Source organism: Ranitomeya imitator, chromosome 1 (assembly GCF_032444005.1).
Source record: "Ranitomeya imitator isolate aRanImi1 chromosome 1, aRanImi1.pri, whole genome shotgun sequence".
Taxonomy (NCBI): Eukaryota; Metazoa; Chordata; class Amphibia; order Anura; family Dendrobatidae; genus Ranitomeya; species Ranitomeya imitator.
The window spans coordinates 766,603,733-766,623,889 of record NC_091282.1 but is presented as its reverse complement, the minus strand read 5'-3'; the positions used below and the strand labels follow the sequence as shown (position 1 = coordinate 766,623,889).

General features: G+C 44.6%; 1 protein-coding gene across 2 annotated transcripts in view; it reads left to right on the top strand.

Annotated features, from left to right (window-relative positions):
- Window positions 1-20,157, top strand: part of LOC138646052 (B2 bradykinin receptor-like) — a 54,234-nt gene that overhangs the window by 11,595 nt on the left and 22,482 nt on the right. Inside the window, exon 1 of one of the 2 annotated variants that reach the window (XM_069735532.1) lies at window positions 15,510-15,674. The exons of the other annotated variant lie outside the window; for it this stretch is intronic. The gene's annotated coding sequence lies outside the window, so the exon portion shown is untranslated. Of the gene's footprint in view, window positions 1-15,509; window positions 15,675-20,157 lie in introns of those variants that run through there. 2 annotated transcript variants of the gene reach the window in all.

Genomic DNA, 20,157 nt, shown 5'->3' with positions numbered 1-20,157 from the left:
GGGAATTGTAGTCCAGGGGTCCTTGGGAATTGTAGTCCACTGCAGCTCAGAGGAAAATCTGCTAATGTCTGTAGGTCCTGGTATAACAGCAGCTGCAAAGCTCTTCTTAGTGTCTGTAAATCCCAGTATACCAGTAGCTGCCCTAACAGTTCCCAGTGCAGGTGTTACAGATAGATAACAGATAGAAAGATGAAAGATAATAGCTAGATAGATAGATGATAGATAATAGACAGATAGAAAAATGATAGATGATAGATAATAGACAGATAGAATAATGATAGATAGATATAGATAGATAATAGATAGAAAGATGATAGAAAGATAGATAATAGCTAGATCGATAGATAGATAGATAATAGATGATAGATAGATAGATGTAGATAGACAGATATAAATAGATATAAATAGATAGATAATAGATTGATAGATAGATGATAGATAGATAAATAGAAAAGACAGATAGCAGCACAAACTTGAGCAGGTTTTGGTGCAATACTTCCTGAATAATGTGGTTGTCCAATGCAAAATATAAATGGAAAAAATCAGGCAGTACTCCAGTTCAGGGAAAAATTGTGATAATAGATAGATAGATAATAGACAGATAGATAGATAATAGATAGATAGATGATAAATAAATTGATACTTGCCCATTCAAATTGTAGGCTTGCAGCCCAGAAGAGACATGTTTGTGACAGGTTTTTTTGTATAGATATATACACTGCTCCAAAAAATAAAGAAAAATCTAACTTCTGTGAAATCAAACTGTCCACTTAGGAAGCAACACTGTTTGACAATCAATTTCACATGCTGTTGTGCAAATGGAATAGACAACAGGTGGAAATTATTGGCAATTATCAAGACACACTCAATAAAGGAGTGGTTCTGCAGGTGGGGACCACAGACCACATCTCAGTACCAATACTTTCTGGCTGATGTTTTGGTCACTTTTGAATGTTGGTTGTGCTTTCACACTCGTGGTAGCACAAGACGGACTCTACAACCCACACAAGTGGCTCAGGTAGTGCAGCTCATCCAGGATGGCACATCAATGCGAGCCATGGCAAGAAGGTTTGCTGTGTCTGTCAGCATAAAGTCCAGAGGCTGGAGGCGTTACTAGGAGACAGGCCAGTATACCAGGAGACGTGGAGGGGGCCGTAGGAGGGCAACAACCCTGCAGCAGGACAGCTACCTGAGCCTTTGTGCAAAGAGGAACAAGAGGAGCACTGCCAGAGGCAGTGTCGGACTGGGGTGTCGAGGGCCCACCAATAACATGACTTTCGGGGGGCTCACTTTTCACCTGCATTTAAATATTATACTACCTTCGTTCACAAATGTACCTATATCCTTATATAATAATAAACTGGGTAGCATGGTTAATGAATGATGAGATGCTGCTTTTTCTGTACAGAGTGAATAGAGTGAATTATGCCAAGTACTGCCCATACAGTGGGGTTGAGTGCCCAGATCTACACAGGGGCCCACCGGGGGATTCCCCTGTTACCCTGTGTGCCAGTCCGAGCCTGGCCAGAGCCCTGCAAAATGACCTCCAGCAGGCCACAAATGTGCATATGTCTGCACAAACGGTTAGAAACTGACTCCATGAGGATGGTCTGAGTGCCTGACGTCCACAGATGGGGGTTGTGCTCACAGCCCAACACCGTGCAGGATGCTTGGCATTTTCCACAGAACACCAGGATTGGCAAATTCACCACTGGTGCCCTGTGCTCTTCACAGATGAAAGCAGGTTCACACTGAGCACATGTGACAGTGTCTGGAGATGCCATGGAGAGCAATCTTCTGCCTGCAACATCACTCAGAATGACTGGTTTGGCAGTGGGTCAGTAATGGTGTGAGGTGGCATTTCTTTGGAGGGCCGCACAGCCCTCCATGTGCTCGCCAGAGGTAGCCTGACTGCCATAGGGTACCGAGATGAGATCCTCAGACCCATTGTGAGACCATATGCTGGTGCGGTTGGCCTTGGGTGCCTCCTAATGCAGGACAATGCCAAACCTCATATGGCTGGAGACTGTCAGCAGTTCCTGCAAGATGAAGGCATTGACGCTATGGACTGGCCCGCCCATTCCCCAGACCTGACTCCGATTGAACACATCTGGGACATCATGTCTCACACCATCCACCATGGACTGTCAGGTGTTCAGCCTGCACCTAATGACTTTGATCTACAGTGTGCACATCATTCTTTTTGGATATCACACCATCCACCAACGTCATGTTGCACCACAGACTGTCCAGGAGTTGGCAGATGCTTTAGTCCAGGTCTGGGAGGAGATCCCTCAGGAGAGCATCCGCCGCCTCATCAGGAGCATGCCCAGGCATTGTAGGTAGATCATACAGGCACGTGGAGGCCACACACACTACTGAGCATCATTTCCTTGTCTTCAGGCATTTCCACTGAAGTTGGATCATCTTGTAACTTACTTTTCCATTTTGATTTTGAGCATGATTCCAACTCCAGACCTTCGTGGGATATTAGTTGTGATTTACGTTGATAACTTTTAGGTTTAATTGTTCTCAACACATTCCACTATGTAATGCATAGAGATTTACGACTGGAATATTTCATTCAGTGATATCTAGGATGTGGGATCTTAGTGTTTCCTATATTTTTTGAGCAGTGTAGATAGATAAGACATAGACAATAACAACAGAAATGCAGGAACAGGGTAAGGTGGATGTGGAGCCTCCCTGGCAAAGACCAAATCATCTAGGAGAAGTAACGAATGTAGGCAGCACGCCAACTAATATGGCAAAAAAACAGTGGTTTATTAGCCCATACTGGCAACGTTTCAGTTCTGAGGTTTGAACCTTTCTCATTACTTCTTATCTAGATAGATAGGTTGATAATAAATAGAAGATGGATACATATGTTAATAGGTACGAGAAAGTAAGGCCATGTGCACACGTTCAGTATTTTTCGCGTTTTTTTCGTGTTTTTTCGCTATAAAAACGTGATAAAAGCGCAAAAAAAACGCTTACATATGCCTCCTATTATTTACAGTGTATTCCGCATTTCTAGTGCAAATGTTGCATTTTTTTCCGCAAAAAAATCGCATTGCGGAAAAAAAAGCAGGAAAAACAAAATCCAGCTCACCATACCGACATTCCCAGGAGCTCGGAGCACGGAACCGCTGTGTCAGGGCGTGGACGAACAGGAAAGAGAAGGAGATCCAGCTCAACGAAATAGTGAAAAATCCATAATTTATTTCACTCAAAATACAGTGAAAGGACAAAACATCAGCATACAGAAAAAATTATAAAAACAAGGTCAACGCGTTTCCGGTGACTAAGCACCCTTAATAATGGAACCTGGAAAAAAAAGCAACATATTCATTAAATTTGCGGAATTGTGGGGATTCCGCACACCTAGGAATGCATTGATCTGCTGACTTTCCGCATGGGGCTATGCACACCATGCGGGAAGTAAGCAGATTATGTGCAGTTGGTACCCAGGGTGGAGGAGAGGAGACTCTCCTCCACGGACTGGGCACCATATAATTGGTAAAAAAAAAAAAATTAAAATAAAAAATAGTCATATACTTACCCTCTGATGGCCCCGGTGTCTTCCCGCCTCTCATCGGTGCATGCTGCCGGTTCTGTTCCTATAGATGCTCTGTGTGAAGGACCTGCGATGACGTCGCAGTCCTGTGATTGGTCGCGCGACCGCTCATGTGACCGCTCACGTGACCGTGACATCATCGAAGGTCCTGCACACACACACCATCTATAGGAACGGACGCCGCTGAGGAGATCGGCTGTCTGCAGGTGAGTATAACCATTTTTCTTTAAATTTTTTTTATTATTTTTAAACATTCTATCTTTTACTATTGATGCGGCATAGGCTGCATCTATAGTAAAAAGTTGGTCACACTTGTCACGCACTATGTTTGACAAGTGTGACCAACCTGTCAGTCAGTTTTCCAAGCGATGCTACAGATCGCTTGGAAAACTTTAGCATTCTGCAAGCTAATTTCGCTTGCAAAATGCTAAAAAAAATGCGAAAAAACGCAAAAAAAAAATGCGGATTTCTTGCAGAAAATTTCCGGTTTTCTCCAGGAAATTTCTGCAAGAAATCCTGACGTGTGCACATACCCTAACAGTGCGGACAATAAAGAAACAGTGGTACGCAAACAAACAACTACTTATTTGATTAACACAATTACAGGAGGTCTTCAGCACAATATCAGGGAATAATGGTGAAAATGTAGCAAGTTATGTTACAAGAAACCAGTAATTCAGATGAGCAGGATATTGACACACTTACCCACTATCATTCTATTATTACCTTGAAATAACTGTAATCATCAGTGATGTCTTAGTCCTAATACCCCAAGGCTGTCACTGTCACTACTGGGCCAGTCACTGTCGACACTCTCTAAGCCAGTGTTCCCCAACTCCGGTCCTCAAGAGCCACCAACAGGTCATGTTTTCAGGATTTCCTTAGTATTGCACAGGTGATTGAATGCTTGCCCCTCCAGGTGATGCAATTATCACATGTGCATTACTAAGGAAATCCTGAAAACATGACCTGTTGGTGGCTCTTGAGGACCGGAGTTGGGGAACATTGCTCTAGGCAATACACAATGTCAAACAGACCCTAATGGTAATTGACAATACTGCCTGCTAGGCCACAAATCCCAGGTTGGTGAGTTACTTGGCCCACTTGTCACACTGGCTGCTTTCGTTCTCTGAAGCACGGCCCCAATCTCCACTTTGTACCGTACGTCTACATCGGCAGCGACGACACACAAGCGTGCCTCCGCTGTGGCCTAGTCGTCTTTCTCTCTTTGCTCTGACTCTGCTCACTCGACTCAGCTCTTAGAGTTCTGGTCTCTTTCCAGATTTTATTCAAATCTGGTCTCTCAATTCATTTACTCGTATCTGGGATCTTGGTTCCTTTACTCAACTCTGGTTTGTCGACTCCTTAAGGGTATGTGCACATGTTGCGGATTCCAATGCGGATTTTTCCACGTGGATTCTGCAGAATCCGCAGGTAAAATGATCTGCGTTTTACCTGCAGATTCCCTGCGAGTTTTTTGCGGATTCCTATAAAGGAATAGGTGTAAAACGCTTCAGAATCCGCACAAAGAATTGACATGCTGCAGAAAATAAACCGTTGCGCTTCCGCGTGGAACTTTCCGTAGCATGTGTACTGCAGATATGGTTTTACATAGGTTTACATGGTACTGTACAATGCATGGAAAGCTGGTGCGGATCCGCAGCCAAATCTGCAACGTGTGCACATAGCCTAAAGGTACCTTCACACTCAGCAACTTTACAATGAGAACGACAACGATCCGTGACGTTGCAGCGTCCTGGATAGCGATCTCGTTGTGTTTGACACGCAGCAGCGATCTGGATCCCGCTGTGCCTTCGCTGGTCGGAGCTAGAAGTCCCGAACTTTATTTGGTCGTCAGGTCGGCGTGTATCGTCATGTTTGACAGCAAAAGCAACGATGCCAGCAATGTTTTACATGGAGCTAACAACCAGCTACAACGATAAGTGAGTCGCCGTTACGTCACTGGATCGCTCCTGCATCGTTCTGGAGCTGCTGTGTTTGACGTCTCTACAGCGACCTAAACAGCGACGCTGCAGCGATCGGCTCATTGTCTATATCGCTGCAGCGTCGCTGAGTGTGACGGTACCTTTACTCAGATCTGGTCTCTCAACACCTTTACTCGGATCCAGTGTCTCTATTCTAATACTCGGATATGGTCTCTCGACTCCTTTACTCGGATCCTGTCTCTTGACTCCTTTGCTCAGATCTGCTCTCCTGACTCCTTAACTTGGATCTGGTCTCTTGTAATGGTGGCTAATAGCCAGCTAGGTGTACTGCATGTCCGTCCTGCTACAGGTTCAGGCGCCAACACCTCCCCTTCACTGTGCTCCTGGTCCTTAAACAATTAATAACTGTGCCACAGCTAACACCTCACCTGGTGTCTCCTCCAATTTCTTCGCCCTTTTCCCTGAGGAAACATGCACTCCACTCTTGAGTTCCTCTTAATGCAATTCTTTCTGATTTCACTTTCTCTAGAGTTTTTGACCAGCAGATGGCAGGGTTGCAGAAACTCTGTTAGGCCAGTCTCACACGTCCAGATAATTCCGGTACCGGAAAAATCGTTACCGGAATTATCCGTGTCCGTGTCTCCGTGAGCTCCCGTGGTACATCAGTGTGGCACACGTGCAGCACACGTGTGCCGCCCGTGTGACTACTGGGTACCACACGGAGCGTGCAGGAGACAGCGCTAGAGATAATCGCTGTCCCCTGCATCTGGTGCTGAAGCGGCCATTCATATCTTCTTTCCAGCAGCGTTCGCTGGAAAGAAGATATGAAAAATCCTTTTTCTTTTGTCCTCGTGTTTAAAATAAAGATCCCTGTCGCCACCCTCCTCCCACCCTCTGTGCGCTTCCCCCCCCCCCCCCCCGCTGTTACTAAAATACTCACCCGGCTCCCTCGCAGCGTCCTGTCCTCGCCGCACCTTCTCCTGTATGAGCGGTCTTGTGGGGCCGCTTATTACAGTAATGAATATGCGGCTCCACCCCTATGGGAGGTGGAGCCGCATATTCATGACTGTAATCGGCGACAGGGATCTTTATTTTAAACACGAGGACAAAAACAAAAAAAAGAAAAAAAAAGGATTTTTCATATCTTCTTTCCAGCGAACGCTGCTGGAAAGAAGGTATGAATGGCCGCTTCAGCACCACGTGGGGGGGACAGCGCTTACAGTAGCGCTGTCTCTTGCACGGCACACGGACTGCACACGGACAGCGTCCGTGTGCGGTACGTGTTTTACATGGACCCATTGACTTTAATGGGTCCGTGTAATCCGTGCGCTCTCACGAACACTGACATGTCTCCGTGTTTTGCACACGGACACACGGTCCGTGAAAACACGCTGACATGTGCAGTGACACATTGCTTTCAATGTGTCTACGTGAGTCAGTGTCTCCGGTACGTGAGGAAACTGTCACCACACGTACCGGAGCCACTGACGTGTGAAACCGACCTTAGGCATTAACTGTTGCGTCTTCTCACTTGTCCATCTCCTTACACATACACAAAGAAATAAAAGGAGATAGATAGGTGATAGATGAAAAGAATGGAGATGAGTTGGTGATATATGGGCGATGGATGATTAAAGAGGGAGACACAGTAGATAAATAGGCGACAGATAAGAGATAGATATGGGATAGATAAATAGAAAGGAAAAGGATAGATAAGAAGGCTATAGAAGCATATGATAGATATTAAATCTATATGAGTTATAGATATGAGGAGAATACATACATATAAGATACAGTAGATAGAGGATGGATAATAGACAGGCTATGGATGGTCTTTAGTCCCTGATATTTCTATACACTGGCAGTTCTGGACATTTGCCTTGAGATCTGATATGATTGCACTGAGTGTAAAGAGACCGTTGCCAATTAATTCAGGATTTCCAACATGGGCTGAATACTGCACGCTCCATCCACACCAAAAACAAAGAAATGAGCCGGAACATATGTTGGTATACGTGCAATGTGATACATGATCGATGATCAGTATAATTAATGGATGCATTAACGCCATGATTGATCATGTAATGTACTATGGAATAACAATTATCACTTAGTCACAAATCCACTGGTGATTTCCTCCATTACTGGGAATTCTGACATCTGCCTTCCTTCCTCACCACTGGGGAGGCTTAGGGCATTAGCCGGATAGGTGTAATGATCCCGGGCGTCTTCTGGACCGGTTATTAGGAAGTGAGAGACTTGTAATTAGGTTCATTAAACACATAAGAGCTTGGAGAATTGGGGTCTCAGGTCCTTGGAGTCGTCTCCTGAGATGTTGGTTGATGTGTTGGATCTCTAATGGGCCCCAGTTGTCTACCATAGGGATAAGCATTGGAATGATGTTTGCAGATGCAATCAACCAACCTTAACCCATTAAGGATATTGACAATTTTAGTTGTTCCCATCTTCCATGAGTTGTTCCCATCTTCCATGAGACATAACATTTTTATTTTTTGCATCTCCATAACCGTATGAGGACTTGTTTTTAGAAGTATAAGTTGTAGTTTTGAAGGACATCTTTCACTTTGATATATAATGTCCTAAGAAACTGGTAAAGAAAAATCCAAAATGTCATAAAAATTATGACCTTCTATCAAGTCCAGCCACACCAGGTGGTGTATTGGCGATGGATACCCCCATTGGAATCACGTCACTTGATTTCCACTTTCAGCAACTGATCGCAGCAGCAATTGGAGCCAGATCTGGTTGCTGCTGGTAGAGCTAAGATATCTGCTCTGTACGTAGCGAGCGAAGCTCCTGATCGTCTCCATGTCTGATATATGCAGTGGGGAAAATAAGTATTTGATACACTCCCTAATTTGTAAGTTTTCCCATCTACAAAGAATGGAGAGGTCTGTAACTTTACGTAGGTACACTTGACCTGTGAGAGACAGAAACTAAAAATAAAATACAGAAAATCACATTGTATGATTTTTACATAATTAGTTTGCATTTTATTGCTTGAAAAACAGAATTTAATATTTGGTACAAAAACCTTTGTTTGCAATTACAGAGGTCAGCCATTTCCTGTAGTTCTTAACCAAGTTTGCACACCTTGCAGCAGGGATTTTGGCGCACTCCTCCATACAGAGCTTCTCCAGATATTTCAGGTTTCAGGGCTTTCGCTGGGCAACATTGAGTTTCAGCTTCCTCCAAATATTTTCTATTGGGTTCAGGTCTGGAGACTGGCCAGGCCACTCCAGGACCTTGAAATGTTTCTTATGGAGTCACTCCTTAGTTGTCCTGGCTGTGTGTTTCAGGTTATTGTCATGCTGGAAGACCCAGCCACGACCCATCTTCAATGCTCTTACTGATGGAAGGAGGTTTGCAGAAAAGCAACCCCAAAGTATGATGTTTCCCCCACCATGCCTCATTGTTGGGACGGTGTTCTTGGGGTTGTACTCATCCTTCTTCTTCCTCCAAACATGGCGAGTGGAGTTGATACCAAAAAGTTTTATTTTGGTTTCATCTGACTACATGACCTTCTCCTATGTCTCCTCAGGATCATCCAGATGGTCATTGTTGAACTTCAAACAGGCTTGGACATGTGCTTCCGTGAGCAGGGGGACCTTGTGTGTTACTAACGGTAATGTTTGAGATTAAGGTCCCAGTTCTCTTCAGGTCATTCACTTTCATTCTTTCTCAGAATCATCTTTACCCCACGAGGCGCAATCTTGCATGGAGCCCCATACAGAGGAAGATTGACAGTCATATTGTGCTTCTTCCATTTTCTAATAATTGTGCTAACAGTTGTTGCCTTCTCCCCAAGCTGCTTGCCTATAGTCCTGTAGCCCATCCCAGCTTTGCATAGGTCTACAATTTTGTCCCCGTTGTCCTTAGACAGCTCTTTAGTCTTGGCCATGGTGCAGAGGGTGGATTGTGATTGATTGTGTGTGGATAGGTGTCTTTTATACAGGTAATGATATCAAACAGGTGCAATTAATCCAGGTAACAGGTCTGTGAGAGACAGAATTTTTGCTGGTTGGTAGGTGATCATCTTATTGCATGCAATAAATTGCAAATTAATTACGTAAAAATCGTACAATGTGATTTTCTGGATTTTTTTTTAGATTCTGTCTCTCACAGCTGAAGTGTCCCTACAATAAAAATTGCAGACCTCTCCATTCTTTGTAGGTGGGAAAACTTGCAAAATCGTCAGTGGATCAAATACTTATTTTCCCCACTGTATTTATATCATGGAATGTGGATGGGTAAAAGAATAATTCTACCCTAATGGCATGAGTTGGGCTAGCATAAACGCTTGTGGTGCCCCAAGTCATTCATTTGGGGTAAAGATTGCGCTTGCTGCCCCGTTTCTGCCTCCAGCAGCTGCACAGACCTTCTCTTTCAGGAGGACCCAGCAGGTTTCCACTTTATATGAATGACCCATTGATTTCAATAGGCATTGTGTAATACTTTATACCTCCTGTGGTGGTGCTGCAGGGAAATTAAATGCTTGGCCACCAGTCCCCTGGCTATTCAACAGGATTGAGGGGTGAAGAACATTTTCCTGATGTGTGGTTGAGGCATTTATGTATTTACCAGTCATGGTCCCAATTTTTGGGGCCATAAAAGCCATTTAAGGTCACTAAATATTATTTGCACCAGTTATGGTAGTTATGTATTGGTCTCTAATCCTGTTTTTTATTTCTTTTTTTTAAAGGGAACGGGTCATGTTTAATCTGCAGACACAATGTTACAGCGCAGGAGGAGCTGAGCGCAGGGGCGCAGCTACCATGTGGCAAGTTGAGAACTTTGCCTCAGGCGGCACTGCCTTCAATGAAGAGAGAGGGCGGCAGATTCTGCCGGGTAGTAACTGAATTTGCGTCGTAGACGCAGGTTCAGTTACTACTACTGTATTCAAGGCTCCCAACTGTCCCGAATGGCCGAATCCCCTCATCCAGCCCTCCCCGGCTCATGTGACCTGTCACGTGATCGTGACATCATCACAGGTCCTCACCCTGAAGTCATTCCTCTCCTGCATCTGCTGCGGCTGCTCATAGAAGGCTGTTCTGTGCGCACAGGACCTGTGACGACGTCACCGGATGGGAGGAGTCAGGGGTCACATGATCAGTGGCCTCAGTTTATGCAGGACTCTACTGTGCTGGTTGTCATGGTGCTGGAAGAGGGTAAGCTTGTGGGGACAGGAGGGGTTTACAGTGTTGGTGGAGCCGTGTGTGTACGGAGCGCAGCCGCATGTGTACGAGGTGTGCGGAGCTGAGCCGTGTGGGTACGAGGTGTACGGAGGGGAGCCGCGTGTGTACGAGGGGTACGGAGCGCAGCCGCGTGTGTACGAGGTGTACGGAGCAGAGCCGTGTGTGTGTACGAGGTGTACGGAGCAGAGCCGTGTGTGTGTACGAGGTGTATGGAGCGCAGCCACGTGTGTGCAAGGTGTGCGGAGCTGAGCCGCGTGTGTGCGAGGTGTGCGGAGCAGAGCCGTGTGTGTGTACGAGGTGTACGGAGCGCAGCCACGTGTGTGCAAGGTGTGCGGAGCTGAGCCGCGTGTGTGCGAGGTGTGCGGAGCAGAGCCGTGTGTGTGTACGAGGTGTACGGAGCGCAGCCACGTGTGTGCAAGGTGTGCGGAGCTGAGCCGCATGTGTACGAGGTGTGCGGAGCTGAGTCACGTGTGTACGAGGTGTGCGGAGCTGAGCCGCGTGTGTGCGAGGTGTGCGGAGCTGAGCCGCGTGTGCTGAGCCGCGTGTGTACGAGGTGTACGGAGCAGAGCCGTGTGTGTGTACGGAGCGCAGCCACGTGTATACAAGGTGTGCGGAGCTGAGCCGCGTGTGTACGAGGTGTGCGGAGCTGAGCTGCGTGTGTACGAGGTGTGCGGAGCTGAACCATGTGTGTACGAGGTGTGCGGAGCTGAGTCACGTGTGTACGAGGTGTGCGGAGCTGAACCATGTGTGTACGAGGCGTGCGGAGCTGAGTCACGTGTGTACGAGGTGTGCGGAGCTGAGCCGCGTGTGTGCGAGGTGTGCGGAGCTGAGCCGCGTGTGTACGACGTGTGCGGAGCTGAGCCGCGTGTGTACAAAGTGTATGAAGCTGACCCGTGTATGTGTACGGAGCGGAGCAGAGCCGTGTGTGTACGGGGTGTATGGGGGGGTGCCATTTTGCAGTTAGCCTCAGGCAGCAGAGAGGCTAGGTTCACCCCTGGCTGAGCGGATTGATATATAGGTTTGTAGGAAAAGATTCAGGATAAGCCATATTTTATTCATTAAAATCCTTTCTCATTCTGTAGTCCAGTGGGCGGTCTTATCAGTAATTCCTGCAATTGGCACCTCCCACTGGACTAGCAAGAATTAATATGACTTTATTTCAAGTTATCCTGAATATTTTCCCACAAAACCATATATTAATCTGCATGCCTCCTCATGCTCTATATCCTGATCATTACAGAAAGGACGTATATAATATATGACAGGTTCCCGTTAAATAAAGTAGCCCTTGACAGGAGGATATGGGACTGACCGTGTATGACAATGGGAAGGGGACAGTCATGTCTTCTTTAGTCCTTTTGACTTCCTTCGGTAATAAAGAATTGGTAGTGCATGCCACCCCCGTTAGCTGCCATTATGTAGCTTTAAAAGTTTTTTTTTTTTAGCTTGTATAAAAGACCCTTTAAAGCAAAGTATTTAAAAGGGCTGTCCACTTTGGACAATGCCTACTTGTCAGAAGAATACCTTAATAAGTTCCCCTGCTGGGACCCCCATGATCGGCAGTAATTTGTTGGTAGATTTGTCACTAAGTGTTCAATTTCCCTGCAGTGCCACCACAGGAGAAAGGGAGCATTGCACAATGTCCATTAACATCCATATATGACAGGACAGGTCGGGTCCTCCACAGCGAGAGGCGCTCTTTGTAACCGATCTCCATTCTGGCCAAGAGATGAGGATCCTGAACCTATTTACCCAGAATTCCCTAATATGATGCATGACCATGACAATGGATTTTCTAGACTGGATAACAAACTTAATGGCGGCACGTATGCCTTATTTTTGTGCACTGATTAAAGAAGTTGTTGAGGTTAATGGGTGCTTTACCCATCATGCATCAAAATCTCAAGTTTTGGGACCATAAAAAGCAAATGTTATCAGTAGATATTGGGTGGACGGGGCATTTTGCCCCTTTTTTCTTGCTTTAATACATTAAATTAATTATGGAACTTTGTGAGGTAATAGAGGGGGGTTTCTTGCTTAGACTCTGCTTTATTAATAGACAAAGGTCTATACTCTGGAGGAGCATTATATGGGCACTGTGTAATACTTCATTCCCCCTCTGGGGGAGCTGTTGGGAAATTGAACACTTTCAGCACGGTTTCTTTGCAGATCAAATTTGATTGCTTAAAAAAAGGACACCCTAATGATCAGCTTATGATTATGGGATCATAACAAAAAAAAAAATTGAATTGTCCCTAGCAGAAATTGCTGCAGCAGAGCTGAGTCTGTCACCACTGTTGCACTTGATCCACCCGCAGGTCTGTGGATAATGCGGAGGGCACATAATGCAATGCGTGAGATGACCAGTCCGGCTCTGCTACGACTTTCTGGGCGGTTGCATGACTCTTTCCTGCCTGCTGTAAATAACATTATATGCGCTATGTAAATATTAGACTTTCCTTCTCTGCTCATCATCCGCTCAGTAAATACAACTCCTGTGTTTGAAATTTGGAAGTAAAGACATAAATTTTACATCCTCCGAAGCCAAAGTCTCTCAATTTCCTCTCGTGCTACGAACCGGCAAATTGTCCATTTTTATAGCCATTGGATGAGATTTGGACGTGTTGTTGTCTCGTGTAAACATGTTGTTCAGAGCTATGTACAAGAGCGTGCGGCGGTGATGTCATCACCTGACCGGGTCAGAACGTCCAGCCAAGACATCCTTACAGGGCTGACTGCATCCACAAACAGCGCCACACCTGTCCACTGGTCATGTCTGGTATTGCAGCTCCGCTCCATTAAAGTGAATAGTGCTGTGCTGCAATTCCCTGCACAACCTGAGGACAAGGGTGGCAATGGGAGAAGTAATGGGCAGAGATGATGTTAGGCTTATATATTTCTGACTGTTCATCAATGGCTGGAAGATTCTCAGGAAAAGTCTACTGGGGTACCTCAAGAACTGAATTCTCATCCCTCCTTTTTCCTGCCGTCCTACTAACTCCTGGCTAAAAAACAGAGAGGATGGAGACAAACTGACGGAACGAGAAGAAGTGAGGATCTGCAAAGTCTGCATTGACTCGGTCTTTGTTAGAGTCTAATATACAGTTGTGCTCAAAAGTTTACATACCCCGGCAGAATTTTTGCTTTCTTGTCCTTTTTTTTCAGAGAATATGAATGATAACACCAAAACATGTTCTCCACTCATGGTTAGTGGTTGGATGAAGCCATTTATTGTCAAACTACTGTGTTTTCTCTTTGTAAATCATAATGACAACCCAAAACATCCAAATGACCCTGATCAAAAGTTCACATACACTGGTGATTTGGGTCTGATTACATGCACAGAAGTTGACACAAATGGATTTGAATGGTTACTAAAGGTAACATCCTCACTTGTTTGCTTGTAATCAGTGTGTGTGCATAAAAGCTGAGTGAGTTTCTGGATCCAGACAGACTCTTGCATCTTTCATCCAGCCACTGAAGTTTCTGGATTGTGAGTAATGGGGAAAGAAAAAGAATTGTCAACAGATCTATGGGAAAAAAGTAGTTGAACTGTATAAAATAGGAAAGGGATACAAGTAATTGATAGTGCAAGTCAGCAGCATCAATCTGTGATTAAAAAATTGAAAATTAGGAGCTCTGTAAAAACGAAACCACGGTCAGGTAGACCAACAAAAATTTCATGCACAACCGCCAGGAAGATTGTTCAGGATGCAAAGAAAAACCCACAAATAACATCAGCTGAAATACTGGACTCTCTGAAAACTAGCGGTGTGGCTGTTTCAAGATGTACAATAAGGAGGCACTTGAAGAAAAATGAACTGCATGGTCAAGTTGCCAGAAGCCATTACTGTGCAAATGCTGCAAAGTATCTCACCTACAATACGCAAAACAGCACAGAGACAAGCCTCAAAACTTCTGGAACAAGGAAATTTGGAGTGATGAGACCAAAATTGAACTTTTTGGCCACAACCATAAACATTACATTTGGAGAGAGGTCATCAAGTCCTATGATAAAAGTCACACCATTCCTACTGTAAAGCATGAAGGTGGATCGCTGATGTTTTGGGGATGTGTGAGCAACAAAGGCACATGAAACTTGGTCAAAGTTGAAGGAAAGATGAATGCAGCATGTTATCGGCAAATACTGGAGGTAAATTTGCACTTATCAGCCCGAAAGCTTAGCATGGGACGTACTTGAACCTTCCAACATGACAACGATCCAAAACGCAACGCAAAGTCGACCTGTCATTGGCTACAGCAGAACAAAGTGAAGGTTCTGGAGTGGCCATCTCAGTCTCCTGACCTCAATATCATTGAGCCACTCTGGGGAGATCTCAAGAGCGCAGTTCATGCTAGAAAGCCCAGGAATTTACAGGAACTGGAGGCTTTTTGCCAAGAAGAGTGGGCATCTTTACCATCTGAGAAAATAAAGAACCTCATCCATAACTACCACAAAAGAGTTCAAGCAGTCATTGATGTTAGAGGGGACAATACACGGTATTAAGAAATGGGGTATGTGAACTTTTGATCAGGGTCATTTGGATGTTTTGGGTTGTCATTATGATTTAAAAAGAGAAAACACAGTAGTTTCACAATAAATGTCTTCACCCAAACACTAACCATGAGTGGAGAAAAAGTTTTGGTGTTATCATTCACATTCTCTGAAAAAAGGCCAAGAAAGCAAAAATTCTGCCGGGGTATGTAAACTTTTGAGGACAACTGTAAAGAGGGCTGGTTTGGGGTCTATACTAGCTTAAAGTTTCTGGTTTGGGGTATATTTTAATGTAAAGCGACTGGTTTGCGGTTTGTACTAGTTTAAAGGGTTTGTTGCTCTCTCCTTTAATAGTGCCCAAGAGAGATGATGGTAGCAAGCTGAAGGAACGAGAAGTGAATATCTGCAAAGTCTGACCTGTGCTCTGACTTTATTTTGGGGTCCGTACTTATTTAACATTTTTTGCCTGTAGTCTGTTTTTTTAGTTTTAGAGAATCTTGTTTATAGTAAACTAGTATGGACCCCAGACCAGACCTTTGAAATCTGCATAGATCCCAAACTAAACCCCATAAAGACAAAGCCCAGGACAGATGTTGATACTTAATTCTTCTCATTCCTTCCGCTTACCAGCCTCCTGACTCTTGGGCACTACCCAGGAGAGAGATGTGCAAACCCCAGACCAGTCCCATTAGAGGATCTGGTCTGGGGTCTGTATTGATTTAGAGGATCTGGTTTGGGGTCTATATTGATTTAGAGGATCTGGTCTGGGGGTCTGTATTTGTTTTGGGGTCTATATTTACGTAACCTGTGATGTATAAAAAGTCTGTCTATATTAAGAGGATCTGGTCAGGGTTCTTGGTTAGTTTAGGGGGTCTGCAGGGTACATTTGTTTTGGAGTTTGTATTGATTTGTGGATTGGGGTTTATGCACTACGTGTAAGTTACAATCTGTGCGGAGCTTATGTAGACACCCTACAAGGGATTTTGGGGGGATTCTTCACAGTCACTCATTATACCCCAATGTATTTTCACACACCCAATCTGCTGCATCCGTTTTTGCAGATTTCCAGATCACGGTTGATGCCTTGAAAATCATAAAGTTACTGAATATAAACATTTCTAAAGTGTCAGGAAAATAAATCTTTTAGAAATTTTCCAGAAGTGGAGAATTCCTTTAAGACTTTTGAGGTATTGTGAGCAAAACCAGAAGTCATGGAGGAAACCACAATCCAGTAACATCCAGGATAGAAGAGCAGATGGGTAGATCTCCGACCTGGCAGATTTAGGCCATTCTCCCACCCTGCTGCCTGCCTGCAGCGCCCATGGAAGTCGTGCACCGTTTCCTGCCCACCCTCGGCTGACGCTGCTCATTAGGTGGCTGTGTTGCTCTTTGCACATAGCAGTCGTCATTCATTCCTCTGCTTTACCCTCCAGATCAGATTGTACTATGAAAACTAATCCAGGAAATGTTTCATGATGCCGCATGAATCAGATGACTATGAATCCGCTGCCGACTGGAATTAGTGCTTTTTTTGGCAATTGCAAATAGAAAAACTAAGAAAAAACAGAAAAAAAGTTTTTTTTTGTTTGTTTTTTTTTTACAAAATTGGCATCAGAATATACCGTATGTATAATAAGTAAAGAAGTAGCAGAGCTGGAACCTCTGTTCAGTAACATATTGGCGGATAACATACAGAGAAGGCACTATGTCTGCATTATGGCAGAGACTGGCTGTTATAATGTCTTCTTCAAACAGGCATGAGGGATAATTTCTCTTCTGTCCATATGTAGTAGATGCTCAGTAGCAGCAACAGTAAGGAGGACATTATATATCAATACTGAACAGTGTAGCTGTGAACCCAGCTCTGGGGTAAGATAAACATTTACTATATAGCAAAACCAAAAGAAATGAGCCAGAGCACAAGTTGGTATACATGCAACACATAAGAGCATGATCACACCGGCCATTAACCCCTTTCTGACATTAGATGTACTATCCCGTCGAGGTGGGGTGGGCCCCTATGACCACCGATGGGATAGTACGTCATACGCGATCGGCCACGCTCACGGGGGGGGAGCGCGGCCGGTCGCGGCCGGGTGTCAGCTGCCTATCGCAGCTGACATCCGGCACTATGTGCCAGGAGCGGTCACGGACCGCTCCCGGCACATTAACCCCCGGCACACCGCGATCAAACATGATCGCGGTGTGCCTGTGGTACAGGGAAGCATCGCGCAGGGAGGGGGCTCCCTGCGGGCTTCCCTGAGCCCCCCGCAGCAACGCGATGTGATCGCGTTGCTGCGAGGGTCTCCCTACCTCCCTCCCTGTAGCAGGCCCGGATCCAAGATGGCCGCGGCATCCGGGTCCTGCAAGGAGAAATCTGGCTTCACAGAGCCTGCTCAGAGCAGGCACTGTGAAGCCTGCAGTGCTCTGAGACAGATCGGTGATCTGACAGAGTGCTGTGCAAACTGTCAGATCACCGATCTGTGATTTCCCCCCCTGGGACAAAGTAAAAAAGTTAAAAAAAAAAATTTCCAAATGTGTAAAAAAATAAATAAAAAAAATTCCTAAATAATGAAAAAAATATATATATTATTCCCATAAATACATTTCTTTATCTAAATAAAAAAAAACAATAAAAGTACACATATTTAGTATCGCCGCGTCCGTAACGAACCCACCTATAAAACTGGCCCCCTAGTTAACCCCTTCAGTAAACACCGTAAGGAAAAAAAAAAAAAAAAAAAACGAGGCAAAAAACAACGCTTTATTATCATACGCCGAACAAAAAGTGGAATAACACGTGATCAAAAAGACAGATATAAATAACTTTGGTACCGCTGAAAACATCATCTTGTCCCACAAAAAAAGAGCCACCATACAGCATCATCAGCAAAAAAATAAAAAAGTTATAGTCCTCAGAATAAAGCGATGCAAAAATAATTATTTTTTTCTATAAAATAGTTTTTATCGTATAAAAGCACCAAAACATAAAAAAATGATATAAATGAAGTATCGCTGTAATCGTACTGACCCGAAGAATAAAACTGCTTTATCAATTTTACCAAACGCGGAACGGTATAAACGCCTCCCCCAAAAGAAATTCATGAATAGCTGGTTTTTGGTCATTCTGCCTCACAAAAATCGGAATAAAAAGCGATCAAAAAATGTCACGTGCCCGAAAATGTTACCAATAAAAACGTCAACTCGTCCCGCAAAAAACAAGACCTCACATGACTCTGTGGACCAAAATATGGAAAAATTATAGCTCTCAAAATGTGGTAACGCAAAAAATATTTTTTGCAATAAAAAGCGTCTTTCAGTGTGTGACGGCTGCCAATCATAAAAATCCGCCAAAAAACCCGCTATAAAAGTAAATCAAACCCCCCTTCATCACCCCCTTAGTTAGGGAAAAATTAAAAAAATGTATTTATTTCCATTTTCCCATTAGGGCTAGGGTTAGGGCTAGGGTTAGGGCTAGGGTTACGGTTAGGGCTAGGGCTAGGGTTAGGGCTAGGGTTAGGGCTAGGGTTAGGGCTAGGGTTAGGGTTAGGGTTGGGGCTAAACTTAGGGTTAGGGTTGGGGCTAAAGTTACGGTTAGGGTTTAGATTACGTTTACAGTTGGGAATAGGGTTGGGATTAGGGTTAGGGGTGTGTCAGGGTTAGAGGTGTGGTTAGGGTTACTGTTGGGATTAGGGTTAGGGGTGTGTTTGGATTAGGGTTTCAGTTATAATTGGGGGATTTCCACTATTTAGGCACATCAGGGGCTCTCCAAACGCGACATGGCGTCCTATCTCAATTCCAGCCAATTCTGCGTTGAAAAAGTAAAACAGTGCTTCTTTCCTTCCGAGCTCTCCCGTGTGCCCAAACAGGGGTTTACCCCAACATATGGGGTATCAGCGTACTCAGGACAAATAGGACAACAACTTTTGGGGTCCATTTTCTCCTGTTACCCTTGGGAAAATACAAAACTGGGGGCTAAAAAATAATTTTTGTGGGAAAAAAAAGATTTTTTATTTTCACGGCTCTGCGTTATAAACTATAGTGAAACACTTGGGGGTTCAAAGTTCTCACAATACATCTAGATAAGTTCCCTGGGGGGTCTAGTTTCCAATATGGGGTCACTTGTGGGGGGTTTCTACTGTTTAGGTACATTAGGGGCTCTGCAAACGCAATGTGATGCCTGCAGACCATTCCATCTAAATCTGCATTCCAAATGGCACTCCTTCCCTTCCGAGCCCTCCCATGCGCCCAAACGGTGGTTCCCCCCCACATATGGAGTATCAGCGTACTCAGGACAAATTGGACAACAACTTTTGGGGTCGAATTTCTCCTCTTACCCTCGGGAAAATACAAAACTGGGGGTTAAAAAATAATTTTTGGGGGAAAGTTTTTTTTTAATTTTCACGGCTCTGCGTTACAAACTGTAGTGAAACACTTGGGGGTTCAAAGCTCTCACAACACATCTAGATGAGTTCCTTAGGGGGTCTAGTTTCCAAAATAGTGTCACTTGTGGGGGGGTTTCTACTGTTTAGGTACATTAGGGGCTCTGCAAACGCAATGTGACACCTGCAGACCATTCCATCTAAGTCTGCATTCCAAATGGAGCTCCTTCCCTTCCGAGCCCTCTCATGCGCCCAAACAGTGGTTCCCCCCCACATATGGGGTATCAGCGCACTCAGGACAAATTGGACAACAAATTTTGGGGTCCAATTTCTCCTGTTACCCACGGGAAAATACAAAACTGGGGGCTAAAAAATAATTTTTGTGGGAAAAAATGTTTGTTTTATTTTTACGGCTCTGCATTATAAACTTCTGTGAAGCCCTTGGTGGGTCAAAGCGCTCACCACACATCTAGATAAGTTCCTTAGGGGGTCTACTTTCCAAAATGGTGTCACTTGTGGGGGGTTTCAATGTTTAGACACA